The 10045-nt window shown below is 38.2% G+C and overlaps 1 protein-coding gene across 1 annotated transcript in view; it reads left to right on the top strand.

The window, feature by feature from the left end:
• The window catches only part of pcxb (pyruvate carboxylase b), a 224896-nt gene that overhangs the window by 132980 nt on the left and 81871 nt on the right, over nucleotides 1-10045 (top strand). The gene's annotated exons all lie outside the window — the stretch shown is intronic.

Consider the following 10045-nt stretch of genomic DNA (forward strand, 5'->3'; position numbering starts at 1 on the left):
TAAATGAGTGTGGGAAAGTGTGTTTCCCATCAAGGGTGTTATTTCACCTGACCCCCATGTTCCCAGGATAGGCTCTGCATCCACCACTACTTTGAGCAGGATTAAGCACTTGAATGAACAGCAGAAATGAATGATACTTACATTATATTTCATAATTGTGTCATTTTAGTGAACACTTTGAAAAGTGTGTGAGCATGTTCCTGAAAACATTATGGTGAAAACCGATAGTGGCATATTGAATAAGACCAATAAAATTTGTGACAGTTCATTGTTTCTCATTGATTTCCACTTGAGGACCCGGGAGATACTGGCAATAATATCCGAAAACTAATACATAGCAATAAGAGTTATAAAGACCAGAATCAGTCTTTGAGTAATTCAATTTGAACTGGGTCTTTTTCTGTAGAGAAATCTCATATTAATTCCAGAGCAAAGACTTTCCTGTTCATGTGTGTTAAAAGATAAGTAGTCATCTACCCAGTTGCCCAGGGCTTTATAAGATGGGACACTCAACAGATGATCATTTAGAGAATAGAGGGTTACGCTGTCTTAGTTACGGCATTTGCCAGATGTCCTCTGCCATGGAAGCTGTTTGAAATCCTGCGAGGGCTTTTGAATTAAGTTAAAATTGTTCCGGATTGCTAGGGGCACAGAGCAGCCGAGAGAATAAATTAACTTTAACAGAATTTTAGATAGAAACAAATGTGTGATATTGGCTGATAATATTTTCTTTTGCTACAATTGCTATTTCACCAAATTATTAAAATGAAGCATCTGATACTTCTGTATATAACTCCTGTAACAATAATTTTCGTGAACACGTGTGTCTACAGGCTTAACTGACCTGCTTCTATCATGTGGGTTAATGAGACAATAATGAATTAAATGCCTTCATAAATTAGCTTGCACCTGGTTGCGATAATGTTATTCCTTGGCAATGACAACTGAATGAAATGACAAGAGAATGCACTGTCACGTATTTCCTTATTTTAAACAAAGACACCTGAAAGTCTCGGGCAAGATTTTATTGTCTGTCTTTGGTCCCAGTTTATTAGGATCTTGGGGAAGATATTGAAAATACATTCTAAGTATTAGGTTTTTTTTTTAATACCTTATTTGTGCATCAATTCAAGTTACTGTCCTAATAGTCTCCATAGACCAAAATTAGATATATTGTTGTCATGACAACTGCAGTAGTTTTGGGAAATATTAAGTAAGGTATAATGTACTCACCTGGTCATTATCACAAAATAAACATCAGGGGGATCAGAACGCAGACTCAGACTTCGACACCTTCGATTTAATTACTCCATTAAACCATATAATGAGGTATATAAAGTATAACATTTGGAGGTTCTGCTAATAACTGAAACTGATTTTGAAGCCGATCACATAATCAGGATAGAAATACCAGCATCCAAACAAATTGGTACATGACTTCAGACCGCACTACACAGCATAGTTTAGTGGCATTATGTGTTTCTATGCTGACAGTTAAACCAATGATAATTGTCCAGTTGGTGATTGCAGCCAGCACTGCAGTCTGGAGTTAGGAAGAACAACAGATGTGTTCCATAATGGCGACCACTGCATGGTATTATCTGTGCTAATTAAGCACTAAGAGACAAAGAAAATCTGTGGCAGCTGGCTTCTATTTTGTTCTTTGCAGTATCTGAGCAACCACACCATGTTCATATACAGTTTATCATACCAGTGCACATTGCATGGACACTTTATAGGCAGCATGAAGACTTCTGAACAATACTATATAGTCAGAGAGTTTCATACTATATATATATGTTATCAATTGCATTAACTTTGAAAATTGCACTTTTGTTGTTTGCTACAATAGAAATTAAATGTGCCCTATTTGTGTAACAGTTACATTTTAATATTAGTTTTATAACAATCAGTTGGATATTTTGATGCATTGCAATTGGATGTCCATTACCATGACAGATAAATAAGGTATCCAGAAATCCAAATCATGTCAAGAGGTGAAACTCAGAAACCTTTACAACTAAAACCTTAGGGTGAAAAAATGTAAACTTAAAAAATCAGAACTCATACAAGATTTCACACAGAGACGTAGGGGGAAAAGGTACTTGTACAGAGACAGTATTTCCATTTCTCAGTGTGATCTTATCACTCATATTTATTGCGCATGAATCTATTGCCAGCTGGCAAAATCCAAGGTGTGTCCATAATCCTGTTACATTTACATTTACAGCATTTAGCATTTACAGCATTTACTCCATTATCCACAGTGACTTACAGAAATGCTTTGCAGCCATCATCAAACCACAGTATCTTCATGCCAGAGCAAATAGGCCAGGATTTAAGAACCAACCTAAAACCTTGTCAGAGAGAAAGTCATTCAAGAAACAAAAGGAAAAATGTACATGTTGATGTTTATTTTCAGTGTTTGGTGAAGAGGTCTTTATTTGAAGATAAACAGTGAATCAGATGTTTAGACAGACAGGGGAATTTTATTCCATCACTTGGTACTAGTACAGAGAAGTCATGATGCACATCTTCATTGTACCATGAGGGATGGTGGGTCAAGGTGAGCGATGCAAGTTGCTTGAAGAGTGCCTGGTGCATAACGCCTTCAGGTAGGTGTAGGCTGGCCCATTTATGGCTTTGTAGGCAAGCATCAGTGTATTAAACCTGATGCAGTAAGCTACAGGAAGTGAGTGCAATAAAGTCAGCAACTGGATGATGTGGGAGAACTTGAGATGATTGAAAACAAGTCATGCACCAGCATTCAGAATTAATTAAAGAGATTGAATGGCACAAAAGTCATAGACAGGGCAGAAGCGAATTGCAGTAGGTCCAATATAAAATAACAAGGGACTGAACCAACACCTGAGTGGCCATTATGGGGAGAATCCTGCTGATGTAGCAAAGGAGAAGCATGACATAGTTAGGTTAGGTTGATAGTTGGATGCCCAGAACTGCCTTAGAGTTGTATACATTGTCAGTTTATATACAGTACATTCAGGTCACTTAGTAAATTGTCAAAAGTCAACGCTAGAGGAAAACTGTACAAAATGGCTAAATAGCTGATTGCCTATACTGTCATTGTTTTATCAAACAGATCAACTGAGTATAAAATTGGTCACAATTAGTTCACTAAAAATGTGTTCCAGACTGCACATGTACAAAAAGCTCAGCCCTCAATCCATCAGTGGTTCTAATAGCATTATCACTGACTCTTTCAAAATTATTTAGACCACTTTTTCAAGTGCCCTCAGCCATTTTAAAGTTATAACACTATAAACATGATGAATTATCTCATACGGATAATTTCACACTGATTTATGAGAATGTTAGAGCCTTCTTATGATCTTTAAGCTCTATAATTTTAAGTCCTGAAGCAACATCACTAATTCTGCCAAAAATTCATTTCCTTCACTAGTAAAAATGACTCCAGCATGGAAAAGAGCTGCTAGTGTTTATTCTGGCTTTTCTGTATTTCAACAAGAAAATAAGCCCGGCACAGCCAGCTATGATATTTTTTCTTTTGGAACAAACCCAGATGGGGTGGAGTGAAGGGGCATTGGGGTGTGTCTAAAAACGTATTACAGGAGGCCCATGTAAATGAAATAAAGCACTCTGAACTGTAACATAGTTTTCCAAATGAGATTTTTCAACCATATTATACACTGTGAAACAATTATTTTTGATCATGTTCTGCTTGTTTGTGCAAGTAAAAAAAAAGATTATTGCACCTTTAAACTTATTAACCACAGTATAGTTTCATTTTAATAGACTAGGGTGTTGCTGTAAGGTGAAACCTTCATGAGAATACATGTGCAGTACCTGTATGCGTTCCTGGATTTCACCTTGACTCACCTTGCTAAGTAAATAATTATTTACATGAGGAATTTCATCAGCCTTTTTAACAAACAAGTCAAAATGAAAAGTAACTCATCTGTCACCAGTGTATGCACATGACTCAGCTCTCAATTATAGGCTGACATGAAACAGCACCGAACAGCGGGTGCCATGACGGGACCAGAATGACGCGTCTCGTTCATGAGCTTTATGTGAGTAGGGCAGTTTGGATATTTTAATTTTTCTTACCACAAAGACAGGCACAATAAGCTTCAGTAACTTGCTACCATGTTTCTTTTTGCTTTATTTCCTTTTTCTCTGGGGCTCTTATTATATAGACTCTGAAATAAGGGACAGGTCTCTGACTGAAAAGAAAGACATTTTAAAAAGACTAGCTAGCATGTGAACACTAGGGACAGATTAGCATGTTTTCACTGTTGGTGCACTTCAAAGAGTTATCAGAGACATAGTGTATCAGTAGAGCAGTATTAATAAGAATAACAGCTAATAATGTCTTTGTTGAAGGGGGCAAGGTGGCTTAGTGGTTAGCACGTTTGCCTCACACCTCCAGGGTTGGGGGTTCGATTCCCGCCTCTGCCTTGTGTGTGGAGTTTGCATGTTCTCCCCGTGCCTCGGGGGTTTCCTCTGGGTACTCCGGTTTCCTCCGCCGGTCCAAAGACATGCATGGTAGGTTGATTGGCATCTCTGGAAAAATTGTCCCTAGTGTGTAATTGCGTGAGTGAATGAGTGTGTGTGTGCCCTGCGATGGGTTGGCACTCTGTCCAGGGTGTATCCTGCCTTGATGCCCAATGAGGCCTGAGATAGACACAGGCTCCCTGTGACCCGAGATAGTTCGGATAAGCGGTAGAAAATGAATGAACGAATGTCTTTATTTGATATAACTGCTCTTCTAATAAAGACAATATTAACATCCTAAAATACAGAATTGTGAAAATTCTACTAATTTAAATTCACTTTGTATTGTGTAGTTGTTCATGTAAACATACTGAGAAGCTACAATAAAGCTAATAGGAAAGGTGTGGAATGAACGTAGATCTTTACCTACTGATGGCTTCTGAGAGTTTAAATGATTATTACTGTTAATGTCATGTAATGTATAGAACCTCACGGAAAAAAAAACTATTTAAGTGAACATTGTACAATTTTTAGGTGAGGTATGTAGTGGTGTTGTGTGTTGTGAGGTGTGTTGAGATGTTATGAGACATGTTGAGATGTTGTGAGGTGTGGTGAAGTGTTATAAGGTGTTGTGAGGTATATAGAGCTACACTGAGGTGTGGTGAAGTGTCATAAGGTGTTGCGAGGTATGGTGAACTGTTGTAAGATATGCCGAGATGTCTTGTCGAGTTATGAGGTGGGGTGAAGTGTTGTAAGGTGTTGTGAGTCGTTGTGAGGTTTGTAGTGATATATTGAGGTGTTCTGAACTGGGTGGAAGTTTCCTAAGGTGTTGTAAGGTATATAGAGATATATTGAGGTGTGCTGGGGTGTGGTGAAGTGTCATAAGGTGTTGCGAGGTATGGTGAACTGTTGTGAGATATGGCGAGATTTGTAATTTGTTGTTGGGTATGTAGAGGTGTGATGAGATGTGGAGATGTAAGTTCGATTGGATGTGGTTTGATACTGTTTATATTCCAACTTTAACCTAACAGCTTCCTGACCATTTTTATTCATTCATTCATCTTCACTAATGCTTTACTCTGATCAGGGTGATGGTGCATGCAGCCTAGCCTATAAACACTGTGCACAAGGTGGGAATACACCCCAGATGGGAAGCCCACCCATTGCAGGGCATCATGGACTCACACAGTCACACACTCATTCACACCCAGAGGCAATTTAGCGAACCAAACCACATACCAGCATGATTTTGGGACATTTAACATGCATAGAAACGAGTGTAAATCCACAAGAACACAAGAAGTACATGTATAACCTCACAGAGAGTGTAGCCCTGTGCTCCTGGTGAAGCTGCAGACCCTGGTGCTGAACAAATGAAGGCATGTAAATTGTTACAAATGATTAATATTAAGAGTATGTTTGTTTTGGAATGCATCCTTTCGGTTGTTACTTTAGTGGAGTCATCCAAATAGCAAGTGGCTATCCATGTAGGCCTCATTCCTGGCACCTAGCTTGGTATTTTATGCCAACATAACTGAATACTGCACTGATGTAGAAAAGTGGTGCTGATGTGCTCTCAGCAGCAGCACAGCCCTGGCAGAGGCTTCAAAGCTCCTCTGACTGGAAACAGAGAGGAACAGAAGGCAGAGAACAGAGCTGCCAAGCCCGTATTGACAGACTTTGTTGTGGGCATGCTGTGATGTATAGAATAGCTACAGAGAGTAAGAATAACATGAGAAGGAAAATTCGTTAATTTTAGTTAATTTGAAATTAACTGGTGTTTTGTCCGGAGGAAGGTGAGATATATACTTTACCAATCAGAAGTAAAGCCATCACCCAAATACACTTTTTTCCTCATTCTCTCTCTCTCTTTCTCACTCTCTCTCACACTTGCTCTGCTTATTTCCTCACTCTGTCCACTCATGTTACTTGCTCACTGTCTCTTTATTCCTTTCTCACTCCTACACAGACATTAACACACACACACACACATTAAAACACACACACACACACACACACACACACACACACAGTCATTACAAGAAGGTCATATTGATGGTTGAGTCGGCTTAAATCTTAATAAAGCACCAGGATCAAATTACATAGCAGTTACTACACAGGTCATGGCCATTATGTGTGTGTGTGTGTGTGTGTGTGTGTAAGAGAGAGAGAGAAAGAGAGAGAGAGAGAGAGAGAGAGAGAGAGAGAGAGAGAGAGAGAGAGAGAGAGAGAGAGAGAGAGTGAAATGCAATATCTGTCTGTTGGTATTGAGGTTTGTTGTGGCTTGGAGGAATATTTGAAACTCCCAAGACCGTCTTTAATCCAGATTTACATTCTTTGATTTACATTCTTTATTAGTACTGTTACTTAAGAATTCAAAGTAGTCATCTTTATGCTTTAGGATGAATAACTGAACAATAAGATAAGACTAAAAGAAATTAAATATCACAATGTCTAATGTGAGGTATAATCTGACTGAAGGCTCAGGGAGATTTAAATAAAATGTGTAAACCTTTAATACAGCATAGCATTGAGTCAATCTTAATGAGACTTCAGGCTTATCAAACTATTTATTTAAATGGATGCAACAATAATTTAGTTACAATGAATCTTGTATGAATGCAAATCAATGACTGTGTATATGAGTGGACAAGATGGCGCCATTATCTCCCAGTGTGTGGTTTTGAAGCCTTTTTCCAATTCAGGTCAAAAGGTCTGTCTAGTTTTTCTAGTTATAATATCAGTACAATAAACTAGCTTAGACATGAAAATGAACGACGTATAAAAGAAAAACTGCAACGAAATCCTGCTGTTTCAACAACTTACAGAAGAACAAGAGATTGCTTTGCTACAGAACTGTCAGGAGCCTCAGGTTTGTGTTGAAGTGTGTCGTTTAAAACTTTCCATCCGTACAGTTTTTATTACTATAAAATAACTGCAATAAATGTATTAAGCTCAGCTGAAATTGTGTTCCTGTCTAAATTGTCAAAAAAAAATATATATATTTTAAAATGTAAGTTTGTCTCATTCTTCCATTCAATAGCACGCTAGTGGGCGCGGATAAAACTACTATAAATACTGCAATCGGTTAATAACAACCCTTACACGTATTTGTGGTTTACTTTTAAACCAACTCAGGAGTATGTTAGATGTGTTTGGATCGTGTTTGATTTCATATGAATTACCTGAACGGTTCCTTGAAATACAGACCTCAGACTATGTTAAAGCTATTTTGCTGTGCAGTGATCCTGACACCTCCTGCTCTCCGGAGATGCCTTATTCATCTTCTGAACACTTGGAAAGCACTCACTGCTACTGAGGACGTCCCCACACGGACAAAGAAAAGATACTGTACATGAGAATACTGTGGATGGTATCATTAGAATCCATGAGGAGAAAATGGCTTCAGCTCTGCAGCTGAGGTGAACAGTTTTGTTCTCACATCTCCATCAGAGACAAGTGGATAATTTTAACAAGCCAGATCTCATGTTCAAACTACATGAATTTCCTGGTTGGGAAATTGTACTTTTGACAGTAAAATTATTTTAGAATTGCTATCTCCAGTTTCTCTCAGATCTCAAAAGTTCTCTTTTGAGTCAGGTTTCTTTCTCGTATCTCGTATCTCAGAGACTTTTTCCTCATCACAGTCTCCCTTGGCTTGCTCATTAGGGATAAATCCTAATGTTATTATTTCTATCCTAAATGTTTATATTTCTATAAAGCTGCTCCTGTAAAGATGTTTTATATTTTATATAAGCAGTAAAGATTTATTATATCCCTGTGCAAGGTTTTTATATAGAATTGAATTAAATTGATGATGATGATGTTAGAAGCACTTGTGACAGTAAATGCTGCTGCTCACGTACACATTTTATACAATTGTTGTAAATTTTCAGCTAAAATAAACAAAGTATCAAGTAAATGCGAAACCTGTAATTGGAATGAGTCTATTCAGACTGCAAAAAAATCTCACTGAACACACACACACACACACACACACACACACACACACACACACACACACTACTCTCCCCCTCTTCTTAATCACCTCAGCCATGCTTAAATATTCTTTATTGACATTATGGCAAAGTATTTCTGCCTTAAAAATAGCCTTATGGGCATTATAGTCCCACTGCTATCCCTCTCTCTCTCTCTCTCTCTCTCTCTCTCTCTCTCTCTCTCTCTCTCTCTCTCTCTCTCTCTCTCTCTTTCTCTTGCACTTTGCCTTGTCTCTCCTGTGCCCTGTCACTCACATCAGCACTCACCCGGATGCTTGTGTCCTTGTTTTCAACCTTACAAGTCCATTGCTGTCTCTGTCTCACTCTGTCTCACTCTGTCACTCCGCAGATGATTACGTCTGAGAGCCTGTGTGTGAGCGCATGTTAGAGAGGGGAGTCATTTTTCATTCTATACAGATAATTGCACAGACACCAGGGTTATCAGCCAAGAGTGAACGATATATTAGGAAGCTATCAAAATGGGAGTAGCATCAAACTCACACACACACACACACACACACAGAATATGTGACAGTACAATACTTACCTCTCATCATTTCCTGTTCTACCCAAAAAGACATTAATTACACAATTAAAAGGAAAATGCATGATCATATTTTTTCTGTTTTATTTCATCATTTAGAATATCAAGTCAAGGTAACAATATTTACTTTGGCAAAATGGAAATCAAACAAAAAACATTATCATCAGGATGGTTATTATTATCATTGACCCTGCTGTTTTTTGTTCTCTTTTCATATAAGCTCAATGATAATTACAATCATATTGATAACTAAAAATCATGAAAGTTTGTTGCAACAAAATTGTATTTTTTTTTAGCTCTATAATCACTCATGAAAATTAGTAACAAAACAGACTTCCAATGGATTTATACTTTCTATCTTCGTTTCTTTGTAGTCTTAATGACACCTTATAGAATTTTAATGACCTGGTCCGCAATAATGGATCAGTCTCAGTTCATCAGACCACAGTCTGGATAATTATAGTAAAATGGAGCATCACAGAAGTAAACAAAAGGAGTCTTCATCCTTTTCCATATACACACTGACTGCTCCATACTCAGGCTCACACACACACACACACACACACACACATATCCACAAACCGGAACTGATCCCATTCTTCCTCAGTCAATGGCCATTTATTTGTCTATACGCTAAATCTGTCCCAGATCATTTCATCATCATTCCGGTGCTGCATTTCACACCCATGCCGCTTTATGTTTGCTACCAGGTTACTGCAAAGGCAGCTCTCTCTCTCGCTCTCTCTCTCTCTCTGTCTCGCTCTCTGTGTGGATCATATCCGATTGATTGGGCATGACTGTGCATTTCCAGCTGCGCCTCTGCTTCCATAATCCCAGTGACAGGATAGCTAATTGATCATTGCTTAAATGCCGTCAGTCTGTCCCTTTGCCCGTCTGCGTTATAAGTTTCTTTTTTTTTTTTTTTTTTTGAAAATAGGCCAAGTACCTAGTCTTTATTTAGCTCCTCTATTCACACTTTATAGGCTCATTGGAGAGATTGAATTTCTGTGTTGCTTCAGAATCCACT

This window comes from Tachysurus vachellii, chromosome 7 (assembly GCF_030014155.1).
Source record: "Tachysurus vachellii isolate PV-2020 chromosome 7, HZAU_Pvac_v1, whole genome shotgun sequence".
Classification (NCBI taxonomy): Eukaryota; Metazoa; Chordata; class Actinopteri; order Siluriformes; family Bagridae; genus Tachysurus; species Tachysurus vachellii.